The 16397-nt window shown below is 41.8% G+C and overlaps 2 protein-coding genes across 7 annotated transcripts in view; one reads left to right on the top strand and one right to left on the bottom strand.

Annotated features, from left to right (window-relative positions):
* SMG7 (SMG7 nonsense mediated mRNA decay factor) overlaps positions 1-6571 on the bottom strand; it is an 86423-nt gene extending 79852 nt beyond the window's left edge. For 4 of the 5 annotated variants that reach the window (XM_019804488.2, XM_019804485.2, XM_019804487.2 and 1 more), the window contains exon 1: positions 6517-6571. The gene's annotated coding sequence lies outside the window, so the exon portion shown is untranslated. The remainder of the gene's footprint in view (positions 1-6516) is intronic. The other variant, XM_019804486.2, reaches the window with a different exon arrangement.
* Positions 6572-7436: 865 nt separating this feature from the next.
* Positions 7437-16397, top strand: part of NMNAT2 (nicotinamide nucleotide adenylyltransferase 2) — a 180869-nt gene continuing 171908 nt past the window's right edge. For both annotated transcript variants that reach the window (XM_034666813.1, XM_034666810.1), the window contains exons 1-3: positions 7437-7542; positions 8422-8743; positions 9106-9238. The gene's annotated coding sequence lies outside the window, so the exon portion shown is untranslated. The remainder of the gene's footprint in view (positions 7543-8421; positions 8744-9105; positions 9239-16397) is intronic.

Genomic DNA, 16397 nt, shown 5'->3' on the forward strand with positions numbered 1-16397 from the left:
TAGTCTATTACAACTAAGAGAAAACAGATAAGAGAAGCCTAAGAAGTAATCTATGGCTTGAAGAAGGAGAAAATAAAAGAATTTATGCTGTGCATCTATGCTGTGCATAGATGATATAATCTTCCTCTCTCTCTCTTCTATATATATATGTGTATATATATATATATATATTTATATATACACACTTTTTTTTTCTTCTCAACTGATAGTGGATACGCACTAACAAGCAACATGTGGCAATGTGTGGAAGTATTTTTGGTTGACACAAATAGAAGTGAATGATACTGTCATTTAGTGGGTAGAGGCCAAGGGTGCTACTAAACATCCTATGATGCACAGGACTGCCTCCACAGCAAAGAACCGTCTGATCCAAAATGTCAGTTAAGGGCGCCTGGGTGGCTCCGCTGGTTAAGCAGCTACCTTGGGCTCAGGTCATGATCCTGGAGTCCCGGGATTGAGTCCCACATCAGGCTCCCCGCTCAGTGGGGAGTCTGCTTCTCCCTCTGACTCTCCCCTCCTCGTGCTCTCTCAAATAAATAAATAAAATCTTTTTTTTAAAAATGTCAGTTAAGTGCCACGGTTAAGAAACCCTGTTCTAAATGAAGCAAAGAAGAAAAACAAACAAAGCTGCTACCTAGTCTACTTGAGACGGCTTAAGTTTTCTTAAACATCTACTCTTCCTACTGACTAAAAATTGGGTCTAAGAGAGTGAAAACAACATTCCTAAGGCGCTTTCATGTTAACAAGAAAGGAGTTGGTTACAAGTTCTCACTTACCTTGTGACATGTTTGCCAAAACTCCGTCCCTGTATATTCCCGTAACTGCTGATTAGCCCTTCTTAGTTACAATCTCCTAGACCACTGTTAAGTCCATCCACAACAATTCAACAACTACATTAAAATACATCTTGATTATAAACTTGAACAACATGGGATGACCACCTGCCAAAATACCCACATACAGGTGACCAAGCCACTATTCAAAAGACATGTGCTTAATAATTTATTCTCTGAACAAGATTAATCAGGTAAATGAACCCACCTAAACTTTCAGGTACTCATTCATGCCACTAGAACCAAAAATCTGAGAGGCTAGATAGGATTAGAAATGTAGTTGGAGGCTGCAAACAATATTACTCCACTATAAAACAAACAAGCCCTTTTAAAGTCTGAATTACACTCTACCCCAAAATTGCCTCGAGAAACTTGCTGCACTAGTGAGTCCAGATCTTACTAGAGCACCTTAAAAAAACAAAACAAAAGCTCAGCAGTTGTTTCGTCTACCAGGAAGGTAGAACACAGCAGCTGTTAGAAAGCAATGAAACATAGTCTAGGACAGGAAGTATACATTTTGAATCCAACTGAAACCACAAGGGAAGCAGAAATTAACTGCCAAAACAAGTTAACCAGTCAATATTCAAGCAGGTAAAATGCTATTAAAACCATTACAACAACAAAAAAAACCAGTTATAAGCCTCAAGAAAGAGTCCTTTTTTTCCCAAAAATTTTACCATGTTTGGTAAATCAGTCATGTTTGGCTGATTTTCTGGGACCAAAGCTATTTGATTTTAAATCCTGTGCAGGGGCAGGGGGTAGGGGAGACTTTTTGACCACGTGAATTAGAATCAGCATGTGCTACAGGATTCCTGTGTGCGCGCGCGTGTGTGTATGTGTGTGTGTGAGCGTGCGAGCTACAGGATTCTTTTATATATATATGTATATGATTTCATATTATGCTATAGGATTTCTTGAAGTTTCTAGACACAATGAATGCCCAACCCAGAATTACCAGAATCTTCCAGAACCTATTTAGTATACATATTCCTCCCAAACTGCTCCCACTAACTTCCCTGCTTCTTTCCCCAGGCTAGGATAAAAGGCTCTGCTTGCTACTTTATCCAGCCACATCTCCCCACCTTTTATCTCCCTGTGTCCCAAGATTTACAGTGACACATTTTATCTTAACAACTTACTAGATATTTTAATTAGTATATAAATGATAACCATTTTTCTGCTGTCTCAGAAAACCACCCTGTGGCTGTTACGTTATTTCTACCTCTGGCAACAAAGTTTCTGACAAAGAAGTGTGCCACTGGAATGCAGCTCTTTGTTAACAGAAGTATCATGAAAAAAAAAATTCTAAAAAAACAATTTGTAGAAGTTTCTCTTCAGGGTGTGTAATACCAGGGATCAACTTTAGGTGGATCTCCCTGAAAAACCTAGAGCACAGAATGAAATTAAAGCAAAAAGACAAGAACAGGGAAGGAAGGAAAGGAGAAAAGTCAGAGGGACTACAGAGTACCAACTGCTGCCTCCCACAACAGCAGCAGATGTCATTCAGTGGCACCTGTGCCACCTTTTATAACAAGACTTGACCTATTTGGTATTCCTTCTGGCTATGATTATTCTATTTTCTCAACTTTCCAAACAATTTTGATGATGTCTTCCCTGTATGGTACTTCAATACTTTTCCGATGCCTGCTTTTCCAACTTTGATATGTTAATTCCCATATTCCTACCCCTAAAATACTATTGTTTTAAAGCATGATATACATCACCTACTATTTCATCCATGGATTATCCTTACCCTTCTCCCACCTTTATTAAATGAACAATATTCAATATACCCTTTTCTTCTACTTGAGGTGTCAAAGTCTTTAAGATCTTTCCATTTTGTCATAAATCGAAAGAGAAAACACTGAATTTTTCTTCACTCTGAGTAATACATTTCCAAGGATATTCAGTCTAGGACCCTCATATTTAAGACCATTTCTTATTTTTATAAAATGTAGGAAAGTATTCTCAATTTATTATTTGGATAGGAGCCTTGTCCATCTGCTATTTCAAAAAATGACACTTCTCAAAAAAAATTTTTTTAAAGACATTTCTCTTCCAACAACAAAAAAAAATGTCCATCATCCTGTCGTGCCTAGAACATCACCTTCTTTCCCAAGCAGAAGATAGGTTTTCTTTCATCTCTGCTCTATTTCTACAACTCAAGACTATTTCAGTCACTTGATTTTGAATTCCCTCTATCTTCATCTTCATGCTTTTTACTTTATAACCTTGTATCTCACTCTTCTGAAACTGCCATCTTACTCCCTGGTTTGCCACCACCCCACCATTTCAATGCCAGACACCCCAGCTCATTTATTCCAACAAATTAATTCAGCTGACACAAAGCTAATTTTCCTCTACATAAGGAAAGATCTGTAGCTATGCAGTTTAAAAATTGCCCAGTCATGGTCTTATACCACTGAGAAAGGTAGGCAACAAAACTCCCCTGAAAGTCAAGGTCACAAAGAATAATTGCTGTACCCCCAACCACACTTGTTCAGCAATACCTAGCATCCTTTCCAAGTTGTCTAAAAACCAAAGGTTCGGTTTCCAACAAAGAAAAGAAAGTGAAAATGATGCTTCCCTGAAGACATTCTCTAGCCTCCTCACAACCGACTTTAAATAGAATGATTATCTGAAGAGGAAAAGGGAAATTTGGACTGGTGCAAGTCTTTATTACCCCTTTACCCCTTCCTCTCTAAGTCCCAGACTACTATTAGCCCTAAGACTTGCTTTATTTACTTAGAATAGACATGCAAGACTGAAATAAGACTGGCTCCCAGGAATCCTTAAGGGACCCCAGGTCCTATGCCTGTTCAATTTTGCTTACTCAACTTTAGCTGGAAAATATAAGTTATTTAAACATGGTGTTCATTCTTATTCTTCTCTCCTTTCTTCAAAGAACTCAAATCATCTCAAATGGTCTACCAGTGATTCTACAACTTAAGGATAAGTCTTCCCTATCATGCTGATTTCGCAAAATATAAGACACATTAACACAGAAGCCTCTCAAAGCCAACTGATCTTCCCATTGAAATTATCACCACTCTCCCAGTCTGCTTTTCATACCTTTCTATTCCACCATCTTACTTCTGGTCCTAACTGCCCATTATTATATTACACAGATTCATCTCCCTAATACCTATCTATGAACATGTGAATGATCTTCTAAACATAGCATCTCAGATTCTCCACTGTTCATCCATTTAACTATAAACTATAGATCATGATTCAAGACCCTCTCAAATACAGGCACCTTACCTAACAGGCTTTCCTTGAACACCCTGTCTATACAAAACAAGATATCCATAACTTGCTTTTTCCTCCTAGTTCTTGTCACCACCTGACAAACTTATCTGTTCATATGTTTATTGACTGCATAATTCTACCAGAATATGTCTTCCTATGTTTACTCTTTTGTTCACCATTGTATCCTCAGCCCCTACAAAAGTGACTGGTATATACTTAGCTCTCAATACGTATTTGTGGAAAGAACGGTTGAACCCAGACATGTCACACAGTACGGCTAATACGCAGTTAGAAGACCTACAGAGCTTTCACATACCAGCCATACGGTCCTCAACAATTTTTACTTCCTTGTGCTATACATCACTCATCTGTAAAAGGAAGGGGTTGAACTTCATCTCTAAAAAAAATCTGTGTAAGTTTTTCCAGCTGCATCACCCTATATTCTTGTTTAAACTAGACTAAACACCTTCCCTGGCCCCCAACCTTTCTATATTCATATCTCTGCTGTTTCCTTCCATTGGATTCCCCATTCTCAATCCACATCTGTCAGAATTTTGCTTATTCTTAAGGCCCATAATAAGTGCCATTTTCTCCTTGAAAACTAACAAACTGTAAACTCTGTAAGGAGAGGGTGGAGTTCTTTTCTATTCTCAGCAGTTGGGACAATGCCTCCCATATAGGTGTTCAACAAAATGACTGATGAATCATGAGTGTATGAATGAGCAAATGAACAAAGGAAGTTTTTCCTGATTTCCCCCAATTGCTCAGGTAATCTTCTGCCTTTGGACTCTTATAACACTTGGCACTTTTTGACAGTTTACTGTGTGCTATTATTGATTTACTTGCCTAATACACTAAACTGCAAATACCTTAAAATTAAGTACTATCCTAATGGTTCCCATAACTCCCCTCTACAATCTCTACCGTAGATCTTTCCCACAGTTGTATTTATTAAGTTCATCTGATATGTTAAACAATTAAAAGGGAATAGTGGAGAAAAAGGACTACCCTATAGTCATTGAGCACCCATGTTGTGTAGATCCTGTCACTGTTAAATTAGGCATTCAACCATAATTCAAAGATCTCATCACTCTCTCCTTTCCACACTCTGCTTAATGAAATTATTACTACTTTCTTTCATTAGTAGAATAGTCACTCTCCTATATCACTTACTACCTACCTTCTCTTGTAATATGCATATAGAAAGCCAATCACACATCAATACTTTCACTTCACTAAACAGCTAAAGTGATTTTTCTGCTCATTTCCGACTTCTACCCCATCCAATTCCCTCCTCTACAAGGTATGAAACCATTTTTTTAAAAGATCTTCCCATAAACCTGCCTTAGTTCTGCTCCTGAAAGACAAAAAGGTCCGTTTTAAGGTCTTCCTTCCCCTTTTCCAAAAAGCAGCAACTCTCCAACTAATCTCAGGCTCTAACAAGATTTCTCTGCCATCAAGATTTTGACCCTCTTTTACCTCTACCTCGAAGCTCTTATTCTGCTTCCATGGAACCTTCCTGGCTGCACAATCGCTGGTGTCTTTCCATCCAGTATGCTCTCACCATCACATTCTTGGTTCCAACGTATCTATCTTACCCTTCCCAAAATGTTTATCAGTCTCTCCCTTTACACCACCCCAGACACACATCACATACTGGCACACGCTCTGTACCCATGCGTCACTCTACCTCCGACATACAAGTTCCTTACACCACTCTTAATGAATGCACACGACTCTCAGAATGGTATCTTCCGACTACACTAATTCTAACTCAGTTTCTTCTGGGGAACCCAACACCGTCCACAGTACCTCCCTCTTTCCTCACTTCCTCATCCATTCCCCCCTCTTTCTGCTCCCACCCCCACCCAGCCAACTAACTACAGATGACATGATTCCTCAGCACTTTCAACCCAAGAATAAAGAACAAACTCGGGTTTCCAGCGGTCTCCCTCTCCTCTAGTCCTTCCTCCTCGTCCCCCTCCCCCAGGTGTGCAGACTTCCACCTCGTCCTCTCCCCAAGCATCGCCCCAACCCATCTCACACCACACAACGTTACCACCACCACGGGGATCAGACTCCACACCCACCTCCACTCGGGGTCGCCGCCGCCGCCCCCCCTCCTCGCCAGCAAGCCCGCGACCCCGGGGGCGCGCGCGCACACACATTCTCACGCTTCCCTAACCTCCTTCCCGGCACCAAGACTAGCTGGCTACGCTGGAACTCAGCCCGGCCCGCGGGGGCTAGACACCCGTAAGTGTGCCCGCCCCGCCCCCTCCCGCGGATCCCCTCGCAGCCCCCGCCTCCCTCCGGGGGAAAGAGAGGACACAGCAACTCCCCCGCCACCCCGACACACCACCTCTGTGTCTGTTGCTCCGTGCCCAACCCTCGACCAGCGCCTCCCACGTACGGGGCCGACCTCTGCACTCACCGGAGATACTGCGCGCTCTGCAGGCTCATCCTCCGCCGCCGCGTCTTCCCGCGAAANGGGGGAGGGAGAGGAAGGGGGCGGGGGGAAAGAGGAGGGAGCAGCAGAGGAAGGAAGTGGGGGTCCCTCTCGCGAGATTTCAGTGGCGCCCGTCCCTCCGGGTGACTTCTGCCTCTCTGTAGCGCTCCCTCTTGGGATCGGCTAGCTGTGAGGACCCGTGCGGCTGCTGAGCGACCTGCTGGAGGCGTTTGGCGGCTTCCGGCCAATCCACCCCTCTCCCGCGCGAGGGGGTAACCCCAGCCTCACCGGGAACATCGAGCCCAAATCAACCAGGAGTTACACTCAAAGTCTTCCCCCGTCTTTCCACTCCACCCGATTTCTCTCTTCCTCTTTCCACTCCTCCACTCTTCCCTACCGGAAACGCTGCCCCTTCCTCCTACAGTTCCGCCCTCCAGTCCCTCAACTCTAGTCTTCCCTCGCGCCCCCGAAAGTGACGCTAAGGACCCCCTCCCCCTTTCTGGGGCCCTTCCTCCGGCACGCCTGGAGACTGTTGAAGGGGATGGGGTGGAGCCCAGGGAGGCAGAGAAAGGAAACCAATCGGATTGGATAAGCAGATGCCATGGCAACTGGCGGCTGTGGTTGTATTGTCATAGTAACCAATGTGTGCGGAGTGGGTGACCCTTCCTCGGCGAATGGATTCCCGGGAAAGTGCCCAGGGTTCCCCCTTGGCTTCCCTTCCGTCTAAAAGCCTCCCCCAGGTTGGGAATCGGGTGTTCTCTTGGGCGGCGAAGTTCATTTCCTCTTCCCTTTCCCCTTCCCGCAACAATGGGGGGGGGGACCCCGAGGCATTCACCGTGGGCTTTTCCACCCGCCTGCGGCCGGGAACCACCTCCAGTTTCCTCTCAGTGCGGGGCGTGGAGAGGGCCGGGCCTGCGAGGAAGACGCCGGGCCTGAAGGCTGGCGAGCTGCGGACTGGAGCATGGAGGGCGAGGCGGCCCGGCGAGGCGGCGGCGCTAAACTGCGAGGCGGGTGAGGGGTTTCCCCAGGACTGCCTCGGCTCGGAGAGGCGGGATCCCGCCAGGACGGGGTCCCTGAGGGAGGAGAACGGCACACGACGACCCAGATTCCTCTCCTGCCGGGCAGGGACTTCAGACTTTTCCCGGCGGGTCGACCCCTTACCGAAATACCCCAAACCGCAGCCCACGCACGCCCTCGGCGACCGAGCCACCGCTGCTGCGGGGAGGCCTGCAGAGTGAGCGTGGGAACACATCCTAGAAGACTTCACAAGTGGTTTTTCAGCATTTAGAGCCAGGGACGTGGTGAGACGCCCACGACTGCCATCCCTCTCAGAGGCACCCCCCAGTGGGGGTCCCACTTGATAATCAAAGGCAGACGTCCGAGTTCCTCCCGCCGCAGACTTCTTTGATGGGTCCGCAGTGTTTTAGAACTTGTCACTCTGCGTCTTTTGGGTCCGAGAGGAAAACGTTGGGTAAAATAGTATCGACAAGAACCTAGATACTGGAGCGAACTTCCGATGAAAGGCATCTAGGAAAAGGATTTTCATTCTTAGAACAAAGATTTTTGGAAGTGTTAGGTGTATTTTGTGTCAGGTTTGGAGCTAAAAACCAGAAATAAAGAATGGGGTCAATAATACTATGGAGTGTGAGAAGTAGCTGGAGATATGGTCATTCTCATGGTTTGAAGGACTTGACATTTTACAAATTACATTTTCAATTTGCATTGTGGAGTCCTTTACATAACTGTACCCAAATACTTTAGGATGTATAACTGTATAACCCACCACACACCCCTGGAATACAGCCCTCACTAGTTAAAATCAGGATTTTAACGGGCTGTTTTGGTTTGGCTGGGTTTGGGTGACTGATTTCCTGCTGTCTTCCATGCTAGGTAAAGAGGCGCTTTCAAGATCCTTCCCTGAGACCACACCTATTACAAGACTAGACCAATGTCTTCTTGGAACATCACGTATACTTTTGGAGGAAACGAAAGGACAGGCTACTCTGAAATAAATCCCAAGAATAGATTATCATTAACGAAATAGAACCTGAACTATGCCCTGCCCCTCCTGCTACCACAGCCTACTGTGATGTGGCGTGAAGTTGGTGACTGCAGCTGTACACAATGCCCCCTGTCATCCCTCGCTGCACCAGCGCGCCACCCACTCACGGAAAAGAGAGCCACCTAGTGAAAGATTGTTCTCATCTCCGGTGTAGGTACTTCTTTTCCTTCAACTCTAGAGCCCAAGGATGGAGATTACTACCACATATTGCCTAAAATACCCTACATCTCTTTCCTGAAATGTATTAATCAGACCTTTAAAAAAGATTTTAGCCAGAATAAAAATTTTATGTTAGGTAAAATAATTACTCTCTTAGTAATCATCACAATAACACCTTTTAGGTCTGTGGCTTATAGCTCCAATAAACAGTATTTGAGTATATGTCATGACACACCTGACAAGGGATCTAGGAGAATATTATTATTATCTTCTCATTTCAGAAATAAGGAGTCTGGGATCAAAAAGATGAATCCTTTTGTTGTTTTTTTCTATAAACATTTATTATATTTCAGGCACTGTCCAGGTTTCTGTGGATTCTATGGTAAAGAAGAAATGGTCACTGTCTTGGAGAAACCCACCTTCTGGTAGAGATAGCAGAGAGTGGAGAAGTGACATGAATGCAGTATGGTGGGTGCAGTAATTAAGGTAAGAACAAAGTACTTCAGGTACACCGAAATAGCTCTTTATGGAAGCTTTCCTAAGAACTTTATAGAATTCTTCAATAGCTTTACAGTGTCCCTACAAACTAGATAGAATAGTAATAGCAATGCCAATCCTGAAAGTAACTTTTGAAAATCAATAAAACTCAGAAAACCCAGGATTTACATATTGTGTAATATACATTTTTCAATCTCCCCTCTTTCTACTGCCCCCCCATCAAAAGACTTGTAGAATATAAGCATCCTTATGCAATAGCTTTTATTCACATTTTCCCCCTGCAGATATAAATTACATCTAAACCAAGAGAAATTAAAGAGAAACTCTTACTTTGTCTAATCCTACCTGATTTTAAGGGTTTTTTTGTGTGTGCCTAAGTGATTTTGTGGAAAGATCATAAGCTAGCAGACCTGAGTGTGCATTCCAGCTCTGCCCTCCCAGTCTCTAACCTTCAGTTTCTTCCTTGACCAATATGGAAATGTTACCTGTTACAGGCTTCCTGTGAACTTTAATGGTGACATACGTGACTAAGTACAACTGACATACAACACTGGCACTTGATAAATGATAATTTTCTTTTTGCTCTCTTATTCTTTTATGTCAAGCTAAAAGTACTAGAACTACTGCAGCATAAAATTATTGTTTTTAAATTGTAGCTTATCTACTCTTTGTGATACTCATAGGTCTGACCACACACCCAAATCTATTCTTATTCAGTGCTAGGAGATAGATATCCTTATCCATGACTCTGATCACAGAAAAAAATACAATATCAGCTCAGTCAGTTAATCGTCTGCCTTCGGTTCAGGTCATGGTCCCAGGGTCCTAGGATCAAGCCCCACATTGGGAGCCTCTTCTCCTTCTCCCTCTGCCGCTCCCCCTGCTTGTGCACTCACACGTGTGCACTCTCTCTCTCTGTCAAATAAATAAAAATTTTAACAACAATAATAAAACAATACAATGTCAGGGCATTGTGAGTAGATTCGGAGGGTTGAAACTTTTAAATAACTTTTTATCACTAAAAAAAAGCCTAATATGGGGCTCCTGGGTGGCTCAGTCAGTTAGGCATCTGCCTTCGGCTCAGGTCATGATCCCAGAGTCCTGGGACTGAGCCCCGCTTTGGGTCTCTGCTCCCTGGGGAGTCTGCTTCTCCTTCTCCCACTCCCCCTGCTTGTGCTCCCTCTCTGTCTCTCATTCTGTAAAATAAATAAATAAAATCTTTTTTTAAAAAAATAGCCTAATATAACTATAACAAGTAAATAGTGTCCAGTTTTCAAACAGACAGCAAGGACTTCCTGGGAAGCTACTCTTAACATTCCTACCAAATTTACCCAGAGCTTTGGTAACCTGATAATTAATACATAGGAAGCCTCCTCCCTTTTGTATAATAATAGACATCTCACCTGACCCATGAAACCATAACAAGCACTAATTTATTTGAATATTTGGCCTACATATTCTGAATGTTTCCAAATCATGTACACACTTAGGTACTTAATACATACATATGTTTCTATTTTGATGAGTAGAATGATTTATCAACGGCAGTCTTCAAGTACACGATGTGTGTGAAGCCAGTCCGTGCTGTCTTCAGTACCACACCTCAGGTCATGGATCTAAATGATTCAACCAAAAGAATGATTCATTCTCTTCAAATAGTGAGTCAGATACAAATTGGCATTTAAACTCAGGTCTCCGGTCGCTCAAGATTTCTTAGGCCAAGGGTCAGCAGTCTTTCTCAAACAGTTTGCCAAGTATATATTCATTCACTCCTGAGTAGGAGTCACTGAGCCTGAAGAACAGTCAGGAAGCCTTGCAGCCCAAGATCCTAGAGAAGAAACTTGTGGTTTGGGAGGCAGTGAGGTAACAGAATGGTAGTCAGAGCTCATTCTCCTTCTCCGTTCTCCTAATATTTAGTGGAAAACTTGAATAATCTTCAATAATTTCTCCCAATTCCCAATTAGAAAATACCTCTGGGAAAGAACCACACCTTAAAATCTTACCTGCTAATTTAATGGACAGAGACCATCTGGAGAAGACAAGAAATGCTCTAGGGAAATGGAAGAGTATTAAAAAGAAAAAAAGAAAAACATTAGCCTCTTAACAGTCTATATTGTCCAAGGGCCTTAGTGTTCATGGATCTCTTTACTACTCCAAGCACAACACTTCTGGCGCCATCTTGGTGTCCCCAGTGTGAAATCAATATGTTTCATGTCTAAATCTGTTGTATTACCCAGTAGCTACATTTTTTTTTCTTAAAACACCCAACTAAAAGAAAAAAATAATCTTTTAATATTTTACAGTCTGCACTTTCCTAATTTCTATAGGGTAGACTATTTTTGAGAACAGAGAATGTGATACGATATTCTTTGTCATCTGCTCTTCTTCGAAACCCTGGGAAACCACATGTGCACACACACACATGCACACCTCCTTCCTCTCCCTGTCTTTATTATTTTACCACCTCTATTTGCAATTCAAGTTAAGATATGATACAGATGTAAAGCAAAGAAACTCAGGATGTAAGTTCATCCTTCGGGATATACTAAGGTACATACCCAAGGACTGTTTTGCTTTGCTTAACTATTCTAGGGTCTTTTCCATTCTCAGAAAAATTCTGCATATCAGAAATCTAGATAGTTTGTCCCATATTAATAAAAATTCTTAATATCATTGGATTACTAGATATAAGAGCACGTTCCAGAGCAAATTAAATAGTTAAGTTTATATATTTTTGTATTCTACATTTTAGTCATATTAAGCTTTTTAAAAACTTTCATTTCCTGGCTTAAATTCTCCACTGGTTTTTCATTTCCCTTAGAATAAAGTTTCCAATCCTTAAGATGACCTATGTGATCTGGTCCTTGCCTTCCTCTTCTCTAACATTTCCTGGCATCACCACACTTGCCACACTGATCTCCTCTTAGGTCCTTCAGTAGGTATCCTTCTTTTCTACAGAGACTTGACGCAAGCTATTCCCGTATTTCTCCTGGACCACTCTTCTCCCTTTTTATGCTTCAAGCCTAAATTTGAACGTCTTTGGAAAAATCATCTCTACCCACCCCCAATCAGGCTGGATTAGCTACATCTATTACATATTCCCCCAGTACCCTTCCCTCTTCATGTCATTTGTCATATTCCTAATTCTTTTTGTTCAGTGTCTGTTACCTCCAATTGGCTGTAAGCTTTGTAAGGTCAGACACAGGGACTTTTTAGCTCACTCCTCTAATAGGGTGCCTGATACAAGGTGTGCTCAATAAAGGTTTGTTGAATCAATTAATCTTCGGGAAAAAAATAGAAATAAAAACTAGAAAAATAGAAATTTGGACCATGACTTATGTTCCTAATTGTGGAACATAAAAATAATCCCTAAGGAATAAGAAAAGAACTTCAATTGGGCCTTCCACCCATCTGGGGAATTGAAATCTGCTATGATATTTAACGAGATGAAAGTTTTAATTAAATGAAATTTACTTAGGCAATGAGTAAAGAGAACACTTACACGATTATGGATAACTCATCAATTATCTCACAGCAAAGTCTCATACTTGAATGTAGGAAAAAAGTCTTCAATATCCAAATCATTTTTATTTAACCTTCATGTTTTCTGATTTGAGAATAGGGAAAGCAGTCAACCCTTTTATTGTGTGGCAAAATAAAACAACACCGCTGGATGGCAAGAGAGGAAAGAAGCTATTAGCCAACTGGTAAATAGGATAGAAAAATTAGATTTAAAAATTCAGAAAGAAAATGGAATCAGGGTATAGAATGGAAAACTCAGTGATCTTTGTATCTCTCACCAGATAAGTGTCTATGAATTTCTGGCATTATTACTGTTTTTTTCTCTTTTTTTCCTTCCTGTGATGGGATAGGGATAACGAAATTGAATATAAGTTTGTTAAGGAAAGGGCCACACGGAATTTCACAGTAAATGGTAGATTTAAGTTGTTTCTGGAGGCAGATTCTCCAAGTTCAGTTAGACAGTGTACATATCCTACCTAGCAGTCCTGGGCTCTTTGTAGGCACCCAACAGGTGGAGCTGCTGTTATTATGCATAGGGGTGAGTCAGAGCTTCTAACTCACTCAACTTCGTGCTCTAATTAATGTAGGTTAGACTTGATTTTTAAAAAACGAACACAAAATATAGAATCGCATTTGTAGAGAGAAACGTACTAGCACACTGCCTCTAAATCATATGACCAGTTGCGTCATATGACCAAGTATAAATTGCCAACAGAGAGAACAGCTTTCATCTACTTACAGAGGATGTCTCAGTTCATTAGCAGTTTTATGTTGGAATGAGATGAGATCCAAGATCTGTCAAAGCTGAAGAGGATAAGGAGGCTCATAAGGAGCAAAACCAACTGCTTGTGCTTTCCCCTGCCCTCTTTCAAACTGACAGCTCAGGAAGGGCTCTCTGGCTCACTCTCTCACTCCCCCAACCATTGGCTGTAAGCTTTCTGTTCTACACCTCCCCTCCCCCAAGTGATCCTGTGCTTTGTCCAAGAGGACATGCATCGTTTTAGTTTTTTAACAATGTTCCTGTGGTGGGATCAAGCCTATAGTGCACCCAAATATTCGAATGCCAGTATTTCCAAAATGTAGGCAGCAGTGGCCTAGATGTTACAGGAGATTATTAGCCATAGAAAGAAGTCGAAATTAATTTTCCGTAAGTATTTGTTGGACAGCCAAATTTTAGCATTAAAGCAAAGTAGGAATCTTAGGTAGAGTTATGAGTTTAGGGTCTATGAGGAGTGTTCATAACTGAGGATCAGTTCTTATCTTTCACTGCTCTTTCAAGACAAACCTGAATCTAAACCAGTACTTTACTTCTGGGAACCTTAATCTGGATATATCCTGATACCAAGGAGAAAGCTTGATAAGTTATGGCTCCTTTAGAATTTTAGTATTTAGTTATTTATTCTTTCATTCATTTTATCTTCAAAAACATATTGAGGGGGCGCCTGGGTGGCTCAGTCGCTTAAGCGTCTGCCTTCAGCTCAGGTCATGATCTCAGGGTCCTGGGATCCAGCCCAGTGTCAGGCTCCCTGTTCAGCAGGGTGTCTGCTTCTCGCTCTGCTTCTACCTCTGCCTCTCCCCCTGCTTGTGCACTCACTCTCTCAAATAAGAAAAACAAACAAACAAACAAAAATACCACCATATTGACAATTTTCTGTGTGTTGGGTCATATGCTCATCACTGGGGTAGTGATGGTGAGCAATACAGTCTTGCTATCAGAGTTTAACGTTTAGAGGGCAATTAAGGAAAGGGGCAGTTATATTACAGATTAATAATCTGTGGTAGAGGTCTTTGGAACCATTCCAGCTTGAGATCAAGTGCGGGCATGCAATCAGATAATCCCCTTACGTGTCCCAGTCAACTACAAAGTCCCTCAGAATGAGATTTTTTGGAGTTTATTGTTTCACATTCTGTTACTTAGCAGGAAAAGTAATATATACAGTTCAACTCTCCAGAAAAGTGATGGAAAACTATAGCCAAAAGCATTTTAGACTAAAATATACCTGGAAGGTACAAAACCGTATGTATGAAGTATAACCACCAAAGAGAATTGCATAGAAAAAGGGTCAGAAATACAGTAAAATACTAATAGCAATTGTTTCTGTCAGGCGAACTATTTATGGGTGGCTTTTATTTCTTGTATTTTTCAATATCTCCCACCAACCAAAGAGTAAAATAGATTAGGTGGCTGTTGTTGCTGTTATTGTTAGGAGTGTCATTTTTCATCATTGTTTTTAAAGAACAACGTACATTACAGGAGTTTAACAGTAACATTGGAAATTGAAAAGGAGATAGATGAAAGATAAATGTAATAACTTCTCACCTCCTGGTGATTGGAAAAAAGATATTATCCACAATTCCTTAGGCATTTCCTAAGGCTCGCCTTAATGTACTATTAGATGCTGATACCTTCATACAAACAAAAACTGATGGGGACAATCGTCTTTGAATGCATCATCGCTGACCCTCTTCGGTAATTTTGGGTCTAGTGGGAACCATCACTGCCTGAGAAAGATGGAATGCGCTAGATGGGATTCACAAAAGGATCATTTTAAGTAATAAAAATCCAAAATTAAGCCTTTACTTAACAGTTCTGCCTTCTTTTACCTTTAGATTACTCTTCTCTTCCCTGAACTTTAGGTCACACCTCTGGCCCCTCCCAGTTATATAACAACCGCATGTCCTCATTTCTCTGGAATGTCACCCGTCAGGAATCTCAACATTTGCGCTTTTTTTCTCTTTTCTCTATTCATGGTTGAGAAAGAAAAAGAGAGGCTGGAAAACTGAATTGAGAAAGAAGCAAGAGTAGGGAAAGAGAAAAAGAAAAAAGACTATAAAGTCTGGAGGAAAAGGATGAATTGATGGATAAGCAAGGAAGTACACCGCGTGGTGGTAGTAGTAGTTCTTACACCTTCCTATTAGAATCTACTTTCCATGAGAGATATTAAGAAGAGATTAGATCCCCAGTCTGTCTTAAAAACATGGCTGCAACATGGACGGCACTGGAGCAGATAATGCTAAGTGAAATAAGTCAAGCAGAGAAAGACAATTATCATATGATTTCTCTCATCTATGGAACATAAGAACTAGGATGATCGGTAGGGGAAGAAAGGGATAAAGAAAGGGGGGGTAATCAGAAGGGGGAATGAAACATGAGAGACTATGGACTATGAGAAGCAAACTGAGGACTTCAGAGGGGAGGGGGTTGGGGGAATGGGATAGACTGGTGATGGGTGGTAAGGAGGGCACGTATTGCATGGTACACTGGGTGTTATACGCAACTAATGGAGCATCGAACTTTACATCGGAATCCGGGGATGTACTGTATGGTGACTAACATAATATAATAAAAAATCATTAAAAAAAAAAAAAAACAGGAAAGGAATTTGGTGACCTCTAGAATATACTTCCAGACTCAACAATCTCTTATCTTGCTGAGTGGGACATGTCTTGCTGCCACATGATTCCATATAATGATCCAAGTCAAGGAGGGTGGTATTCACCTTAAGAAATTGTGTATTGTCATTTCAAAGACTGATATTCTCCAAAACAAAAAGTGTCATCTAAATTTGGCTTCTCAGTATGAGGTGGAATATCACCCTACTCTTACCCATTTAGGTAAAAGGGA

This window comes from Ailuropoda melanoleuca, chromosome 8, assembly GCF_002007445.2.
Source record: "Ailuropoda melanoleuca isolate Jingjing chromosome 8, ASM200744v2, whole genome shotgun sequence".
Taxonomy (NCBI): domain Eukaryota; kingdom Metazoa; phylum Chordata; class Mammalia; order Carnivora; family Ursidae; genus Ailuropoda; species Ailuropoda melanoleuca.